This window comes from Muscardinus avellanarius (assembly GCF_963383645.1).
Source record: "Muscardinus avellanarius genome assembly, chromosome: X".
Taxonomy (NCBI): Eukaryota; Metazoa; Chordata; class Mammalia; order Rodentia; family Gliridae; genus Muscardinus; species Muscardinus avellanarius.
Window position 1 is genome coordinate 50296094 of NC_137792.1, and position 18697 is coordinate 50314790.

Below are 18697 nucleotides of genomic sequence, written 5' to 3' on the forward strand. Positions count from 1 at the left end.
ATGGCATGGGTGTAAGCAGATGAGGCTGGCAAGGTACGATGATCAGAGGACAGAATCTTTTCTGGAGTAAACAGATTAATGACCCAGAAAATGACCAGGTGGGGAACAGTCTACTCCAGGTGGAGATGAGACTCACTGGGGCCCTCAGTGTTCCAAGACAGAGGAGGCCCTTGGCCAGGTCTGTATATCAGGGCCAAGCCCTCAAGGCAGTTAGTGGGAGGCTGGGGGTGAAGCCAGTTGAGGCTCAGCAGCCCTTTGGCACCCCAGCACCGCCACGTGAGAAGACAATTCATTGTCTAGGATTCTTTTTGGGCTTTTTGTTTCTGTTTTGAGATGGGGTTGCACTATGTCGCCCAGACTGGCCCTACATTCCTGGGCTCAAGCCACCCTCCAGCTTGAGCCCTCAGAGCCCCTCCTTAGCCTGCCTCTGAGAACCAGCTGCCCTCACCAGGTTAGAATAGGGATGAGAGGTAGAGCCCCAAAGAGAAGGTGCTGAGGCTCCTGCCCAGAATCCTGCAAGAAAAATACATAGGAAACTCCAGTGTTAGATGGGCCCATTTCTGTCCCATAAACTAGAATGGTGCATCACTCCCCCCACCCATCCTCACTGCCTGCAAACCGGCCTGTCTCTCCCCTATAAAAGAGAGGTGCTGCCAGTTGTGAGGAGCCGGATTAGGGAATGAGGGAGCTTGATAGGGGACAGGGACGTGTCACAGGCCCTCAAGTGTCCCTCCCAGGCCAGGTCTGGGCCTGCTAGTGGAGGTACTACAGCAAAGGCTGACTGGCAGCCAGGAGCCGCAGGGGAGCTACAACTGAGCCTCATTAATATCACAGGGCCAGCTATGTTAGGCAGGGCGTCACGCGGCGCCCTTTTTACTCCGTAACCCTCAAGTGGCTACAGAGGGTGTGCGGTGCGGTTGATTCCCGTGGTGCCGATGCGATGGGCAGAGGAGTCTTTGCGAAAGACACGCATCACGCGAAACAGAAGAACCCTAAAATGGCGGAATCGGGCAGAGCCCGCCCCAAAATGCGTCAACGCATCCCTTGCGGTCCGCCAGAGGGCGCCATCCTCCAAGTCTGCTCCCCAGAAAGAGCCAGCAAAGTACGGCACCGCCTTAGTAGGCGGTGCCTCGTCTTCAAAGCTTCAGAGTAGGGCCCCAGGAACGCCCGAGAAAGAAAAAAACAGCACAGGCGCTAGGGCCAGTCCTGACCCCGCGGGGGATCTTCCTACTCTTAGCTCCATTGCAAAGCCCCTAGGACAGCACCCCGACTTTTGGGGGAACTGGATATTGAACCCAGGAACATTCTATCTCTGAACTACATCCCTAGCCCAATTTTCTTTTTATTTGGAAACAAGATCTCCTTTAATTGCTGAGAGTCTCGCTAAGTTACCCGGGCTGGCCTCAAACCTGGGATCCTCCTGACTCGGTGTCCTACGTACCGAGATTAAAAGCATGCACCACCACGTCTAGCTAGCACCCAGACTTTTACGGACTGTGGGGGACCTGGTATCACTGAGGTGGAGGCTCCCAAGTAAGAGCCGTAGAGGGAACAGAAAGTGCAAGAGGGACCCAGCTCCACCCCAGGCCCTCAACACAGTAGGCTGTGTGGGACCTCCTGATGGCTTCTGCTCTAAGTGCCTAGGACATCCAACTAGCACCTGGCCTTTGGGCATCTATAAGGGGAAAAAAGTGAGAATACTGATGAGGACGGTTAACTGTCATCTCAATTCTATGACCCAGCCCTGTGTTCCTTCATTGAGGCAAGGACAGTCTGTGGTCACCCCAACCTGGCCCAGGCTAGGTCTCACTGAGTTGAGAACGGTGACACCTAAGCTCTGGGAGCTCACACTGAGGAACAAGGATGACAGATACAGTGAGAAAAATCACCTATCACCTTAGTTCTGGGTGCTGATACTGGTGCTGAGGTAAGAGGCCAAAGCCAGGGCTTTTAACTCACACTGAATTTTCTGTGTATTTACACTGGAATAGAGATGGGGTGATCCAGACTGAGGACAGTCAACTGTCACCTAAGCAGTGGGTCCCTGTGCTGAGTTAGAGGCCTTAGGTCCAGATTTCTCCAGACACAATACTCCAATAGTTAGGGATAGGAGCCAGCAGAGGGCACCCTAATGCCACCTCAAAGATGTGAGTTCAGTAATAGCTTTCAACTAAAGCCCAGATCTTGGTCCCTGGAAAGAATGAGAGATTGGGTCAGGTCACTTCAACTATGGGTCATTAAACTTTGGAAGAGTCCAGATTAAGAATGTCAATTGTCGGCTGAGACCTGAGGATCACGGTTCGTGGACAGCCTCAGCTACTTAGTGAGGCCCTCCTCAACTTAGTGAGACCCAGTTTCAAAATAAAGACTAAAAAATAGGGCAGGGGGTGTAGCTCAGAGCTCAAATGCCCCTGAGTTCCATCCCTAGACCTGCAAAAAAAAAAAAAAAAAAAAAAAAAAAAAAGAATGTTAGCTGTCAGCTGAGATCTTGTTTATACTGGGAGAGAAAAAGTCTCAGGTAAGGACAATTAACTGGCCCCGAGCTCTGCTACTTACAGTGGTATTGATTTAATTTTTGATACTAGGAATTGAATTCAGGGTCTCAAACCTACAAGGCAAGTGCTCTATTACTGAGCCACGTCCCCAGCGTCCAGTGCTTACATCAGGATCAATGAGGAAGAGGTGTGGACACTTGACTGTGACCTCAACACTGGTGCCAACACCAAACAAAGATATGAGGGTCCCATTGAGGCCATCAATTATAACTTCATGCACCAGGACAGAGACATGCGGGCCCAGGGGAGCACAGTCATCTGAAGGCACAAATCTTGGTGCCAAGGTTAGAAACTAGGAGAATGAGGGGCAGGTGCAGTGGCAAATGCCTAGAATTCTAGTACTTGGGAGGCTGAGACAGTAGGATCACAGATTCACAGCCAGCCTTGGCAACTTGCTTAGGCTGTTTCAAATCAAAAGTAAATTTGAGCCGGGCATGGTGGCACATGCTTATAATCCCAGTACTTGGAAGGCTGAGATGGGAGGATTGCAGGTTCAAGGACAGCCTCAGCAAGTAATGAGACTCTCATCAACCTATAGAGACCCTGTTTCAAAACAAAAAATAAAAAGGGCTGGGGTCTGGGCATGGTGGTGCATGCTTGTAATCCCAGTACTTGGGAGGCTGAGACAGGAGGATCGTGGGTCGTGGCCAGACTCAGCTACTTAGTGAGGCCCTCTGCAACTTAGTGAGACCTGTTTCAAAATAAAGAATAAAAAATAGGGGGCAGCTCGAAGGTAGAATGCCCCTGGGTTCCATTCCCAGTACTGCAAAAAATGGGGGGATGGGGTTCCATTCCCAGTACTGCAAAAAATGGGGGGCTGAGGGTATAGCTCAGAGGTAGAATGCCCCTGGGTTCAATCCCTAGTACCACAAAAATAAATTTGGGCTGGAGGTGCAGCTTGGAGGTAGAATGCCCCTGGGTTCGATCCCCAGTAATTACACACATACACAAAAAGGGCTGGGTAGGCTATCTTCTACCTGTGATGATCCCAATACTGAGAAGGCTGAGACAGAAGGATCCCAGGTTTGTTTTTTTGTTTTGTTTTGTTTTTGTTTTTTGTTTTTTGGGGTTTTTGTTTTGTTTTGTTTTGTTTTGTTTTTTGGTGGTACTGGGGTTCCTGGAAGCCCTTCTACCTCCAGGCTACACTCCCAGACCTATTTTTACATTTTTATTTGGAAACAGGGTCTCCTAAGCCGGCGGTGGCTGGCTTCGAACCTGCGCGATCCTCCTGTCTCTGCCTCCCAAGCGCGGAGATTACAAGCGTGCGCCACTACACCCGGCTGGATCCCAGGTTTAAAGCCAGCCTCGGCAACTAGTGAGACCCTGTTTCAAAATAAAAAGGACTAAGGGAGGATCTCACAGAGGTAGAATTCCCCTGGGTTCAATCCCTAATACCAAAAAACAAAAGGCTGGAGGTGTAGCTCAGAGGTAGAATGTCCCTGGGTTCAATCCCCAGTGCCACAAAAAATGGGTAAATAAACTGATAAGAAATAATAAACCAGGTGTAGTAGCTATTGTGTTGTTTGTTTGTTTGTTTGTTTGTTTGTTTATAGGACCAAGAATCAAACCTAGGGCTTTGCTGGTGCTAGGAATGTGCTCTGGCGCTGAGCTAAATCCCCAACTCCTATTTTCACTTTGAAATAGAGTCTTGCTAAGTTGCCCAGGCTGGCCTCAAACTTGCAATCTTCCTGCTTAAGCCTCTTGAGTAGTTGGAATTACAGGTGTGCGCTATTATGCTTGGTGTATTCCACACTAAAAAACTTGATGGTAAGCCGGGCGTGGTGGCACACATTTGTAATCCCAGCATTCAGGAGGCTGAGACAGGAGGATCACGGTTTGCAGACAGCCGCAGCTACTTAGTGAGGCCCTCCGCAACTTAGTGAGACCTCGATTCAAAATAAAGAATAAAAAATAGTGCTGAGGGTGTAGCTCAGAGATAGAATGCCCCTGGGTTCCACTCCCAGTACTGAAAAAAAAAAGTCTTGATGGTGGTACATACCTTTAATCTCAATACTTGGGAGGCTAAGACAGGAGGATCACAAGTTCAAGGACAGCCTCAGCAAGTTGTGAGACTCATCAAACTAGCGAGACCCTATTTCAAATGAAAAATAAAGCCAGGTGTGGTGCTGCATGCTTGTAATCCCAGTACTTGGGAGGCTGAAACACGAGGATCACAAGTTCAAAGCCAGCCTCAGCAATTTAGTGAGGATCTCAGCAATTAACAAGACCAGTTTCCAAATAAAAAATAAAATAGGTCTGGGTGTAGCCCAGAGATAGAAGAAGGCCCATGGGTTCCATCCCCAGTACCACGAAGAAGAAGAAGAAGAAGAAGAAGAAGAAGAAGAAGAAGAAGAAGAAGAAGAAGGAGGAGGAGGAGGAGGAGGAGGAGGAGGAGGAGGAGGAGGAGGAGGAGGAGGAGGAGAAAGGAGGAAGGAGAAAAGGAGAAGGAGGAGAAGAAATAATAAAATAAGGCTGGGGGCTGGACATGGTGGCACACACCTGTAATCCCAGTACTTGAAAGGCTGAGACAGGAGGATCGCAGATTCTCAGCCAGCCTTAGCAATTTAGCAAGCTCCTCAGCAACTTAGTGAGACCTTGTTTCAGAATAAAATAAATAAATAAAAGCCGGGCGGGTGGTGTGTGCATACCTGTAATCCCAATAATTGGGAGACTGAGACAGGAGGATCACAGGTTCAAGTATAGTCCCAGCAAGAAGTGAGGCTCTCATGAACCTAGCAAGACCCTGTTTCCAAATAAAAATAAAATAGGTCTGGGGATGTAGCTTGGAGGTCGAATGTCCCTGAGTTCAATCCCCAGTACCACACACACACACACACACAAAAAAAAGACTAAACCACTTACCATCTACCCCTTAGAATCTAATTTGCAGATCCCAGGTCTGGTGACATTCCCATGGAGCATGGCTGCCATTGCATGCTGGTGACGATGCTGACCAGTGGCTGCTCATGTAATCACACACACACACACACGCGCTGCAATGCCCCGTCAGACTGCACTTACCCAACAAGATTACAGATATAATCACTCTTGATTTCTAGATGTTGACAGCAGAACATCATATCAAGTGCACAGGGCTCTGGGGACTCTGCAGGTCACTGTGAAGACACCAACATTATAAGGCTCTCCTTGCTCCTTGAGCAAGAAAGTGGCCTCAGGCCAGGCGTGGTGGCGCTCTTTTATAATCCCAGCATTCGGGAGGCGGAGACCTGAGGATCGCAAGGCCCTTTGTAACTCCATGAAACCCTGTTTCAAAAATAGAGACTAAAAATTAGGGCTGGGGGTGTGGCTCGGAGATACAATGTCCCTGGGTTCCATCCTCAGTACAGAAAAAAAAAAAAAAAAAGCTGGGCATGGTGGCGCACACCTGTAATCCCATCATTCGGGAGGCGGAGACCTGAGGATCGCAGTTCATGGACAGCCTCAGCTGTCCATGTGAGGGCCTTTGTAACTCAGTGAGACCCTGTTTCAAAATAAAGAATAAGCCGGGCGTGGTGGTGCACACTTGTAATCCCAGCATTCGGGAGGCTGAGGCCGGAGAATCGCGGTTCAGGGACAGCCTCAGCTACTTGTGAGGCCCTCTGCAACTCAGTGAGACCTGGTTTCAAAATAAAGAATAAAAAATAGAGCAGAGCGTGTAGCTCGGAGGTCGAATGCCCCAGGGTCCCATCCCCAGACCCGCAAAAAAATAAAAAATAAAAAAATAAAGAATAAAAAATAGGGCTGGGTGTATAGCTCAGAGGTAGTATGCCCCTGGGTTCCATCCCCAGTACCGCAAAGAAGAAAAAAGAAAGAAAGTGGACCTCAAGAGCCTTCCAGAGTTCTTAGGAGCTTTGCGCTGTGTGAGCAGCCCACAGGAATTAATACCAATCCACCCTGGCCTGTCCACAAGGCAGTCACATGTTCCTCTGGCCTCCCAACCCCCCACCAACAAGTAGGATATAACCTGCCTTGTGTGTGTGTGTGTGTGTGTGTGTGTGTGTGTGTGTGTGTGTGTGTGTGTTACTAGGGGTGGAACCCAGGGGCACAAACCACGATTCTCCTTTATCAGCCTCTCAAATACTGGGATTTCAAGTGTGTGCCACCATGCCCGGCTGGTTTTTCTTTTGAAACAGGGTCTCACTAGGTTGATGAGAGTCTCACTACCTTCTGAGGCTGTCCTTGAACCTGCAATCCTCTTGTGTCAGCCTCCCAAGTACTGAGATTACAGGCCTATATTAGCTTCCAACCTTCTCTCTAATGTCAACACTCAGCTTCCAAGGCCCTGGCCTGGTGTCTCATCTTGCAAGGCTACATCCCATGCAGAGATGGGTGGGAGCTAGACAGCCCCTCCTGCTAGACCCCTGCCTGCCCCTGCCCCAGACAAGTGCTCAGAGCTTCAGCCCACACTGAGCTGGATGAGAATTTCAAACCGACCTTGACCTTTTCACACTGAATCGGTAAAGACAGCATGCCAGTAGCAGCACTTGCTATAGCAACATGGTGAGACAAAACAAAAAATTCTCTCCTGCTCCCTCCATCCCAATCTGGCCAACTGCTGCTAAATCAGAGAGGTGGAGAGGGTCTCTGCACACCTCACCCCAAGGAGCAAAAAGGAGGGGAGGAAGAAGAGGAAGAGGTACCAACAGGGAGAGATTAATGGGAGCCTTTTTGTTTTGGGGGGGCTACTGGGAATTGAACACAGAGACATTCTACCTTTGAGCTACAACAAAGAGCTGTATTTTTGCTCTTTATTTTATTTATTAGTTAATTGATTTTTGCGGCACTGGGGATGGAACCCAGGGGTATTCTACCTCCAAGCTACACCCCCCAGCCCTATTTTTTAATCTTTTTATTTTATTTTGTGTGTGTGTGGTACTTGGGGTGGAACCCAGGGGCTTTTCTACCTCCAGAATATACTCCCAGACCTATTTTTAATTTTTTTTTTTTGCGGGTCTGAGGATGGAACCCAGAGGCATTTAACCTTCGAGCTACACCCCCTGCCCTATTTTTTATTCTTTATTTTGAAACAGGGTCTCACTGAGTTGCAGAGGGCCTCACTAAGTAGCTGAGGCTGTCCATGAACTGCGATCCTCAGGTCTCAGCCTCCCGAATGCTGGGATTACAAGCGTGCACCACCATGCCCGGCTCCAGACCTATTTTTATACTTTATTTGGAAACAGGGTCTCACTAAATTGCTGAGAGCCTCACTCAGTAGCTAAGGCTGGCTTCAAACCTGTGTGATCCTCCTGTCAGCCTCCCAAGAGCTAGGATTACAAGCATGCACCACCACGCCCGGCTTTTTAGTCTTTTTATTTTTTGAAATAGAGTCTCACTGAGTTGCGAAGGGCCTCGCTAAGTAGCTGAGACTGTCCACAAACTGCGATCTCCAGTCTCTGCTTCCCAAATGCTGGGATTACAAACGTGTACCACCACACCTGGCCCCTGGCCCAAATTTTTATTTTTTCTTTTTTTCTTTCTTTCTTTAGTGGTACTGGGGATGAAGCCCAGGGACATTCTACCTCTGAGCTACGCCCCCAGTCCTATTTTTTATTCTTTATTTTGAAACAGGGTCTCACTAAGTTGCAAAGGGCCTCACTAAGTAGTAGCTGAGGCTGTCCTCGAACCGCAATCCTCCTGTCTCAGCCTCCCAAATGCTGGGATTACAAGCATGCACCACCACGCCCGGCTTATTCTTTATTTATTTTACTTATTTATTTTTTATTTTTATTATTTATTTATTTATTTATTTATTTATTTATTTATTTTGCAGTAGAAGGATGGAACCCAAGGGCATTCTACCTTTGAACTATATCCCCAGCCCTATTTTTTATTCTTTTTTTTTTTTTTTTGCGGGTCTGGGAATGGAACGCAGGGGTATTCTACCTCCAAGCTATACCCCCTGCCCTATTTTTTATTCTTTATATTGAAACATGGTCTCACTAAGTTATGGAAGGCCTCACTAAGTAGCTGAGGCTGTCAGTGAACCACAATCCTCTGGTCTCAGCCTCCTGAATGCTGGGATTCCAAGCATGCACCACCACACCTGGCTCTTATTCTTTATTTTTGAAACAGGGTCTCACTAAGTTGTGGAGGGCCACACTAAGTAGCTGAGGCTGGCTGTGAACCTGCAATCCTCCCGTCTCAGCCTTCCAAGTACTGGGATGACAAGTGTGTGCCACCATGCCCAGCATTACTCTTTATTTTGAAATAGGGTCTCACTAAATTGCAGAGGGGCCTAAATACCTGAAGCTGGCTGAGAACCTGAAATCCTCCTGTCTCAACCTCTCATGTACTGGTTTTACAAGCGTGGGCCACCATGCCTGGCAACCTCCAGCCTTTAAATTTTATTTTGTTAAGCCAGGCGTGGTGGCGCACACTTATAATACCCGCGCTTGGGAGGCTGAGACAGGAGGATCGCACAGGTTCGAAGCCAGCCTCAGCTGGCTTAAGAGACCCTGTTTCCAAATAAAAAATATAAAATAGGTCTGAGAGTGTAGCCCAGAGGTAGAAGGCCTCTGGCTTCCATCCCCAGTACCACCAAAAAAAAAAAAGTCAAGAAATAAATTTTATTTTGTTTGTTTATTTTGTGGCAGTGGGGCTTTAACCCAGGGGCATTTATCTTCGAGCAACACCCCCAGCCCTATTTTATTTTTATCTGAAAACAGGGTCTCATTAAGTTGATGAAAGTCTCACTACTCGCTGAGACTGTCCTTGAATCTACGATCCTCCTGTCTCAGCCTCCCAAGTACTGGGATTACAGGTATGTGCCACCACCCTTGGCTGAGACCTTATTTATTTATTTATTTATTTATTTATTTATTTATTTATTTATTTTGTGGTACTGGGGATGGAACCCAGGAGCATTCTGTCTCCAAGCTGCACCTCCAGCCCTATTTTATTCTTTTATTTTATCTGTGGTACTGAGGATGGAACCCAGGGGCATTCTACCTCTAAGCTACATCCTGAGCCCTAATTTTTTTTTTTTTTTTTTTTTTTTTGCTATCTTGGGGATGGAACCCAGGGGCATTCTACCTCCAGGCTACATCCCCAGCCCTATTTTTTATTCTTTATTTTGAAACAGGGTCTCACTGAGTTGAAAAGGGACTCACTAAGTAGCAGCTGAGGCTGTCTGTGAACCTTAATCCTTCTGTCTCAGCCTCCCAAATGCTAGAATTACAAGTGTGCGCCACCATGCCCACCCTGAGCCCTATGGTTTTTTTTTTTCAGTTCTAGGGATTGAATCCAGGGGCATTCTACCTTCAAGCTACATCCCCAGCTCTATTTTTTTTTATTATTTATTCTTAAAACAGCGTCTCACTAAATTGCGGTGGGACACACTAAGTAGTTGAGGCTGGCCACATACCCATAATTCTCCTGTCTCAGCCTCCCAAGTACTAGGATTAGAAGCATGCACCATTATACCCGGCTTCTATTTTTTTTTTAATTCTTAATTTGAAATGGGTCTCACTAAGTTGCAGGGGGCCTCACTAAGTAGCTGAGGCTATCCAGGAACCTGCGATCCTCTGGCTCAACCTCCTAAGTACTAGGTTACAAGTGTGTACCACCATGACTGGCTTATACTTTTATTTTGAAACAGGGTCTTCGCCGTGTGTGGTGGCGCACGCTTGTAATCCCTGCACTTGAGAGGCTGAGACAGGAGGATCACACAGGTTCGAAGCCAGCCTCAGCTACTTAGTGAGGCTCTCAGCAACTTAGTAAGACCCTGTTCCCAAATAAAATAGAAAATAGGGCTAGGAGTATAGCCCGGATGTAGAAAGCCTCTGGGTTCCACCCCAGTACCACAAAATAAATAAATAAATAAATAAATAAATAAATAAATAAATAAATAAATGAATCAGGGTCTTACCAAGTTGCAGATCCTCTCACTAAGGTGCTAAGGCTGGCTGAGAACCTGTGATCCTCCCAACTCAGCCTCTGAGGCCCTATTTCAAAATTAATAATAATAATAATAATAAAGATATTGATAAAGTGAGCCTAGGCCTTAGCCCCAGTAATGCTATGATGTTACCCTAAGTGACCCCAAGGCACTAATGTTCATCAACATGGCAAAAGGGTCACCAGGTCCCTTGCTAGTCACACATAACTGCTTGTTTGGCTTCTGTAACTCCTGCTTAGCTTGCGCCTGCAGAGAAACAAAGACTGCTAGGAAATTTCAACTTTCTACCCTTAAAACAATTAAAAGGTAGATAATAGAAGAGATCAACATGGGTTTCTGAGCTCTTGCACAGCACTGTTCCTGGCTTCTGCACTTTCCGCTTGACTTGCACACCCACTGGAAAAAAAAAAAAAACGCTGGGGACTGTTCATATCTATGTGAACCTAAACTCTTCACTCCTGAGCTTGTTTGTGATTTTGACGTATAAAAGGAGCCCTGAGAAATGGCTCAGGGCTGCACTCAGGACTAAATACCCTGCAGTGTGGTTGCTGGCTGGCTAATAAAGCCTTTCTAATCAGCTTAAACTAAGTCTGAGTGGTCTTCTCTGGTGGTCACTCTATAATCATATGGTAGTGTAGCTCAACGGTAGGGGGCCCCTGTGTTCAATTCCTAGCACTATAAATTAATTAATTAATTAATTAATTAATTAAGTTAGTTTTAGACTAAGCTCCTGTTCTGAGCCCTAACAGATCAGACTTAAAATAAAAATGGATTGCCGGGCGTGGTGGCGCACGCTTGTAATCCCCGCGCTTGGGAGGCAGAGACAGGAGGATCGCGCAGGTTCAAAGCCAGCCCCGTGCGCAGGCTTAGGAGACCCTGTTTCCAAATAAAAATGTAAAAATAGGTTTGGGAGTGTAGCCCGCAGGTAGAAGGGCTTCCAGGAACCCCAGTACCACAAATAAATAAATTAATTAATAAATAAAAATGGATTGCCGGGCATGGTAGCGCACACCTGTAATCCTGGTGCTTAGGAGGCGAAGACAGGAGGATCGCGCAGGTTTGAAGCCAGCTTTGCTGGCTTAAGAGACCCTGTTTTCAAATAAAAAAACATAAAAATAGGTCTGAGAGTGTAGCCCGGAGGTAGAAGGGTTTCCAGGAACCCCAGTACCATAAAAAAATAAAATAAAAAAAGGATTCACTGATGTTAAAGTTCCCCATCACCAAGCTATACCTATGTTGTATGTCAGGCCTACTATAAAGTTAAATCAGGATTAGAGAGATAAAAGATTTCACAAACTGGTCAGTTTCAATCAGCATAATAATGATGTTCCCTATGCTTTCATCCTTGCCAAAAACTAACCCGATGTTAACCAATCAGGTATTTTTCTATTTCTGTCTCCCTGTTCCTACCTTACAAGGAAAATAACTTTGAAACGACCAATTTACTTTGGTTTTGCTTTCCTCGTCCCTTTTCTGTCTATAAAACCAACCTCTTTTTGACTCATGAGAACTTATTCTATTTTATGAAATGAAGTGTTGCACAATTCTTCAATTGAAATAAAACCAATAATTTGGCCTGGTGGTACATGCCTGTAATCCCAGTACTTGGCTGAGACAGGAGGGTTGCAGGTTTGAGGACAGCCTCCAAAACTTAGTGAGACCTTCAGCAACTTAGGGAGACCCTGGTTCAAAATACTATGTACTTAAACATATCGAAGTCAACCACTAAGCCAAGCAAGGGAGAGAGGGACGGGGAGGGAATGGGGTGTGAATTGGGTAGGGGTTAAATCAATGATGTGTACATGTATGTACACACAAGTTTTTTACCCCAATATGATGTATGAATATAATGCACCAATAAAAAATTTTAAAAAGCCGGGTGTGGTGGCGCACGCTTGTAATCCCAGCATTTGGGAGGCTGAGACCTGAGGATCGCGGTTCTTGGACAGCCTCAGCTACTTAGTGAGGCCCTCTGCAACTCAGTGAGACCTGGTTTCAAAATAAAGAATAAAAACATTGGGCAGGGGGTGTAGCTTGGACCCGCAAAAAAAATAATAATAATAATTTTTAAAAAATAATAGACCAAGCTGGGCGTGGTGGCACATGCTTTTAATCCCCGCACGTGGGAGGCTGAGACAGGAGGATTGTGCAAGTTCAAAGCCAGCCTCAACTACCTAGTGAGGCTCTCAGCAACTCAGTGAGACCCTGTTTCCAAACAAAATATAAAAACGGTCTGGGAGGGCGGGGGTCGCGGGCTGGGCACGCCAGATGGGGCCCGGGTCGCGGGACTCTGGGCCCCAGGCCGAACTGCGAGTAGCACGCCAGACCCCTGGAGAAACCAGGCCCAGTAAGACGCTGGGTTCTGGGCGGGGGTCGAGCACAGGGCACGCCAGCTGGGGCCCGGGTCGCGGGACTCTGGGTCCCGGCCGAACTGCGCATAGCATGCCAGACCCCTGGAGAAACCAGGCCCAGTAAGACGCTGGGTTCTGGGTCGGGGTCGCGGGCTTGGCATGCCAGATGGGGCCCGGGTCGCGGGACTCTGGGCCCCAGGCAGAACTGCGAGTAGCACGCCAGACCCCTGGAGAAACCAGGCCCAGTAAGATGCTGGGTTCTGGGCAGGGGTCGCGCGCGGGGCACGCCAGCTGGGGCCCGGGTCGCGGGACTCTGGGCCCCGGGCCGAACTGCGAGTAGCACGCCAGACCCCTGGAGAAACCGGGCCCAGAACAGAAAAAGATAAAGAAAAATATCGGAGAGGTGGTAAGAAAGCCGTTATGGATGCCAGGACACTGGAGATGCAGACAAAACTTATCTAAATGCACTGGAACTTATGGAAAAATTCGCCGTGAAAGAGGACTGTTATTTCTCTATATTGTTAAGAATCTCAGACATCACATATAAGGAGAGAGTTTAGCGGAGACCAAGGAGAAATGCGGTGTTGAAAGAGTTCTCCGCGATGGTGGTGAAGACTTGTATTCAGGAGAAGCAGAAACCGGATCTTACCAACTTTATTTTTTTGGAGAAATTACACCAAATGTCGAATGCTACCATCACGCATGCTTAGGAACACTGGACAACATTCAGAGCGGAAAAAGAGCCTGGGAAGGATTTGAAACGGTGGAGGCAGTGGCAATGCCAGTGGCCAATATTCGGGGGAGGCAGAGATCTGATACATTACAACTGGAACCTTTGTAATAATAACCACAGAGACAGTGACCGGAACCTGCTGAGGGGTTAGGCGGGCGCTGGGGCCAGTGGCCGACATCGGAGCTTGCTGTGAGGCAAGGCCACTACTGAGGCCTCCGTGGCCGGGATTGGAACCTGCAGAGGGGTTAGACCGATGCTGGGACCAGCGAGGCCGGCATTGGAGCCTGCCATGATGCAAGGCTTGTTCTAGGGCCTCCGAGGTCGGGTCCGGAACTTGCTGAGGGGTTAGGCCGGTGCTGGGGTCAGCGAGGCTGGCATCGGAGCCTGCCGTGAGGCAAGGCCAGTGTTGGGGCCCCCGAGGACGGGACCGGAGCCTGCTGAGAGGTTAGGCCGGTGCTGGGGCCAGTGAGGCTGGCATCAGAGCCTGCCATGAGGCAAGGCCGGTACTTGGGCCTCCGAGGCCAGGATAAGAGCCTGCCGAGGGGTTAGGCCGGTGCTGGGGCCGGTGAGGCCGGCATCGGAGCCTGCCTTGAGTCATGACCAGTGCTGGGGCCTCCGAGGCCGGGATCGGAGCCTGCCGAGGGCTTAACCGGTGCTGGGGCCAGTGAGGCCGGCATCGGAGCCTGCCGTGAGGCAAGGCCGGTACTGGGGCCTCCGAGGCCAGGATAAGAGCCTGTCGAGGGGTTAGGCCGGTGCTGGGGCCAGCGAGGCCGGCATCGGAGCCTGCCTTGAGGCATGACCAGTGCTGGGGCCTCCGAGGCCGGGATCGGAGCCTGCCGAGGGGTTAGGACGGTGCTGGGGCCAGCAAGGCCGGCATCGGAGCCTGCCGTGAGGCAAGGCCGGTACTGGGGCCTCGAGGCCAGGATAAGAGCCTGCCGAGGGTTTAGGCCGGTGCTGGGGCCAGCGAGGCCAGCATCGGAGCCTGCCTTGAGGCAAGGCCGGTACTGGGGCCTCGAGGCCAGGATAAGAGCCTGCCGAGGGGTTAGGCCGGTGCTGGGGCCAGCGAGGTCGGCATCGGAGCCTGCCTTGAGGCATGACCAGTGCTGGGGCCTCCGAGGCCGGGATCGGAGCCTGCCGAGGGGTTAGGCCGGTGCTGGGGCCAGCGAGGCCGGCATCGGAGCCTGCCGTGAGGCAAGGCCAGTACTGGGGCCTCTGAGGCCAGGATAAGAGCCTGCTGAGGGGTTAGGCCGGTGCTGGGACCAGCGAGGCCGGCATCGGAGCCTGCCTTGAGGCAAGGCTGGTACTGGGGCCTCTGAGGCTGGGATCGGAGCCTGCCAAGGGGTTAGGCCGGTGCTGGGGCCAGTGAGGCCGGCATCGGAGCCTGCCTTGAGGCAAGGCCAGTACTGGGGCCTCAAGGCCAGGATAAGAGCCTGCCTTGAGGCATGACCAGTGCTGGGGCCTCCGAGGCCGGGATCGGAGCCTGCCGAGGGCTTAGGCCGGTGCTGGGGCCAGTGAGGCCGGCATCGGAGCCTGCCTTGAGGCAAGGCCGGTACTGGGGCCTCTGAGGCCAGGATAAGAGCCTGTCGAGGGGTTAGGCCGGTGCTAGGGCCAGTGAGGCCAGCATCGGAGCCTGCCGTGAGGCATGACCAGTGTTGGGGCCTCCGAGGCTGGGATCGGAGCCTGCCGAGGGGTTAGGCTGGTGCTGGGGCCAGTGAGGCCGGCATCGGAGCCTGCCTTGAGGCAAGGCCGGTACTGGCGCCTCCAAATCCGTGATCGGAGCCTGCCGAGGGGTTAGGCCGGTGCTGGGGCCAGCGAGGCCAGCATCGGACCCTGCCTTGAGGCAAGGCCAGTACTGGGGCCTCTGAGGCCAGGATAAGAGCCTGCCGAGGGGTTAGGCCAGTGCTGGGGCCAGCGAGGCCGGCATCGGAGCCTGCCTTGAGGCAAGGCCAGTACTGGGGCCTCAAGGCCAGGATAAGAGCCTGCCTTGAGGCATGACCAGTGCTGGGGCCTCCGAGGCCGGGATCGGAGCCTGCCGAGGGCTTAGGCCGGTGCTGGGGCCAGTGAGGCCGGCATCGGAGCCTGCCTTGAGGCATGACCAGTGCTGGGGCCTCCGAGGCCGGGATCGGAGCCTGCCGAGGGGTTAGGCTGGTGCTGGGGCCAACGAGGCCGGCATTGGAGCCTGCCATGAGGCTAGTCCGGTGCTGGGGCCTCCGAGGCCAGGATTGGAATCCTGCCAAGGGGTTAGACCGGTGCAGGGGCCAATGGCCAGCATCGGAGCCTGGCGTGAGGCAAGTTCACTCCTGCGGCCTCCAAGGTAGGGACCAAAGCCAGCTTAGGAGTTAGACCGGTTCAGGGGCCAGCGAGACCAGAACTGGGGCCTCCCATGAGGCAAGGCCGCTGCTTGAGCCAGCGAGGTCTGGATCAGTCCACTGAGTAGCCAGGCCACTACTGGGACCATCAAGAGTGGGATCGGTACTTGCAACGCAGCATGCACAGAGAAATATCGCAGAAAATATAAATCAGACGCTTCTCTTAATCAGCAATAACTAGGAGGAAAAGGGCAACAGGAAGAGGTTGAGCTATAGAAAGGGCCCTATAGTGAAGCAACTAATGTGACCAATCAGAGGGTATGTAATACTGGAGGACGGAGCCTCTTTAAAACGCAGGAGGTACATAAACAAATGTATCAAAGTAAATCACCAAAGAAGTGTGGGACGGAGGGAGGGGGAGGGAATGGGATGGGGGCTGGAGGAGGGCTAATTGGATGATGTGTGCTTGTATATCCTCTCAAGTCTTGTACTCCAATGTGATTGATATATGACTACAATGCACCAATTTAAAAAATAAATTAATTTTAAAAATAAATAAATAAACATCACTTGCCAAAACTGAAAAAAAAAAAACGGTCTGGGAGTGTAGCCCAGAGGTAGAAGGCCCCTAGGTTTCATCCCCAGTACCAGAAATAAACAAACAAAACAAACAAACCAGGCATGGTGGTGCACTTGGGAGGGTGAGACAGGAGGATCGCAGGTTCGCAACCAGCCTTAGCTACCTAGCAAGGTCCTTCACAACTTAGTGAGACTGTTTCAAAATAAAATAGAGCTAGGGGCATTCGCAGCGCCATGGCGCCGCAGTCACTCTCTAACTCCGTCACTGCCTCTCTGAGCTCCCGCTGAAGGAAAAGAGGGTAAGTAAGGAGATCTTTCTACTGTGGCTTTTACTTAGCAAACTGCCAGGAAACAACTGACTACAAAAGCCTCTTGAAAGATGAAAGAGTGCGCCCCCTACTGGAGGGGTGAAGAAACCTCATCATTACGGACCTGGTACTCTGGCACTGTGTCATCAAAAGTCCACTGAACTTCTTTTTTATTTTTGAGGTACTGGGGATGGAACCCAGGGGGCATACTACCTCCAAGCTACATCCCCAGCCCCATTTTTTATTAATTGTTTTGAAACAGGGTCTCATTGAGTTCCAAGGCCTCTCACTAAGTAGCTGAGGCTGGCTGAGAACCCAGATCTTCCTGTCTCAGCCTTGCAAATGCTGGGATTACAAGCATGTACCACCACGCCTAGCTTCCACTGAACTTCTGATTCGCAAACCCCCCTTCCAACATCTGACATGAGAAATTGCTCAGGACTTTAAAACAGATCTGTGTTTCCATAGTGGTGCTATTGGTGCTTTGCAGGAGGCAAGTAAGGCATATCTGGTTGGACTCTTTGAAGAGTCCTGTGTGCTATCCATACCAAAAGTGTAACAATTATGCCAAAAGACACCTAGCTATCACTTGCATACATAGAGAATGTGCTTAAGAATCTACTTGAGACCTGGGCATGGTAGCGCATGCTTGTAATCCCAGCATTCTGGAGGCTAAGACCTCAGCTACTTAGTGAGGCCCTCCACATCTTAGACCCTGTTTCAAATTAAAGAATAAAAAAATAGGGCAGGGGGTGTAGCTCAGAGGTCAAATACCCCTGGGTTCCACCCTCAGACCAGAAAAAAAAATCCACTTGATAGGTCGGGTCCCACCTGGCATCATCCTACTCAGCTAAAAAGGGCTCCATTACAGCAACTTTGTGACAAATTCTCCTGTAAAGTGTTGGGGCCCACTGTTTTTCTCGGCATAATTCTCTTCAATGCTTTTATTCCAGCAGATCCACTTGTTTATATAGTACTGTGCTCTCCCTCTCTGGATGCCAGATAGCCCAGTTCCTCGTCTGTTAAAGTTTATTCAAACACGCATTACCGAGCTGTCCAGGGTAATCTCCAATCAACTCCCGCTGAAGCCACACTCCCACTTGCCCACTTCCAAAGGACCCGACCTCTCCTGGCCAAGGGCCCCCCTACAAAGGCGCCTGTCAGCAGGAAGTCATTATAGACTCGGTTGTCGCCCAATATCACCAAAAGACTGGGATGATAGGTCAGGTCTCTCCCTTCCCCCACAGGAGGCAGAACACCAGAAACCAGAAGCAGAGATGTCACGAGACTCCAGACATCGTGAGACAGACTTCAGGTGCCGCTAGATTCCGGATGTTGCGAGAGGAACGGCTGCCTGCTCTACCCCAAGACACTGGCCACATAAATATTAGTACTTCCTTTCTGACCATGTGACTGCCAACTGGCCATGGCTCTGCTGACCGTGTGGCTCTGCTGCTCGGTTATCGGTCCCTTTCCCCATCATCGGCAGATCTCACCCAAAGGTGCCAGTTGATTAAAGAATCCTTTAATAATTTGGCTGGTATTTGACTCTTTTGTGACCCCCGACTCAATTTCAACGTTACATCACTATAATGGGAAACATTTCATTCTGAAAATTTTTTTTCTCTATTGGTAGTTCTAAACGTTAGCTATTTTTTCCATGGGGTCAAAAGGTTCCTAAGTATATGATTGTGAGTGGAAAAATTGGGGACAGAAATCAGGTATTGGCAGTTTTTCCATTTTCATTTGTGTGTGAATTTTTAATATAAATGCAGGGATACAAAGCATTATGCAAGTCAAAATGTTTCAGTAAACAAGTTTCAGCAATTCAACTTTATAACAACTATAAATAAACTGTTAAATTTTTCTGAATAATGCCAGAATTTGGATTTTTTGGGGGGGAGTACTTGGGATTGAATCCAGGGGCGCTCTACCTCCAGGCTACACTCCTACCCCTATTGGTGT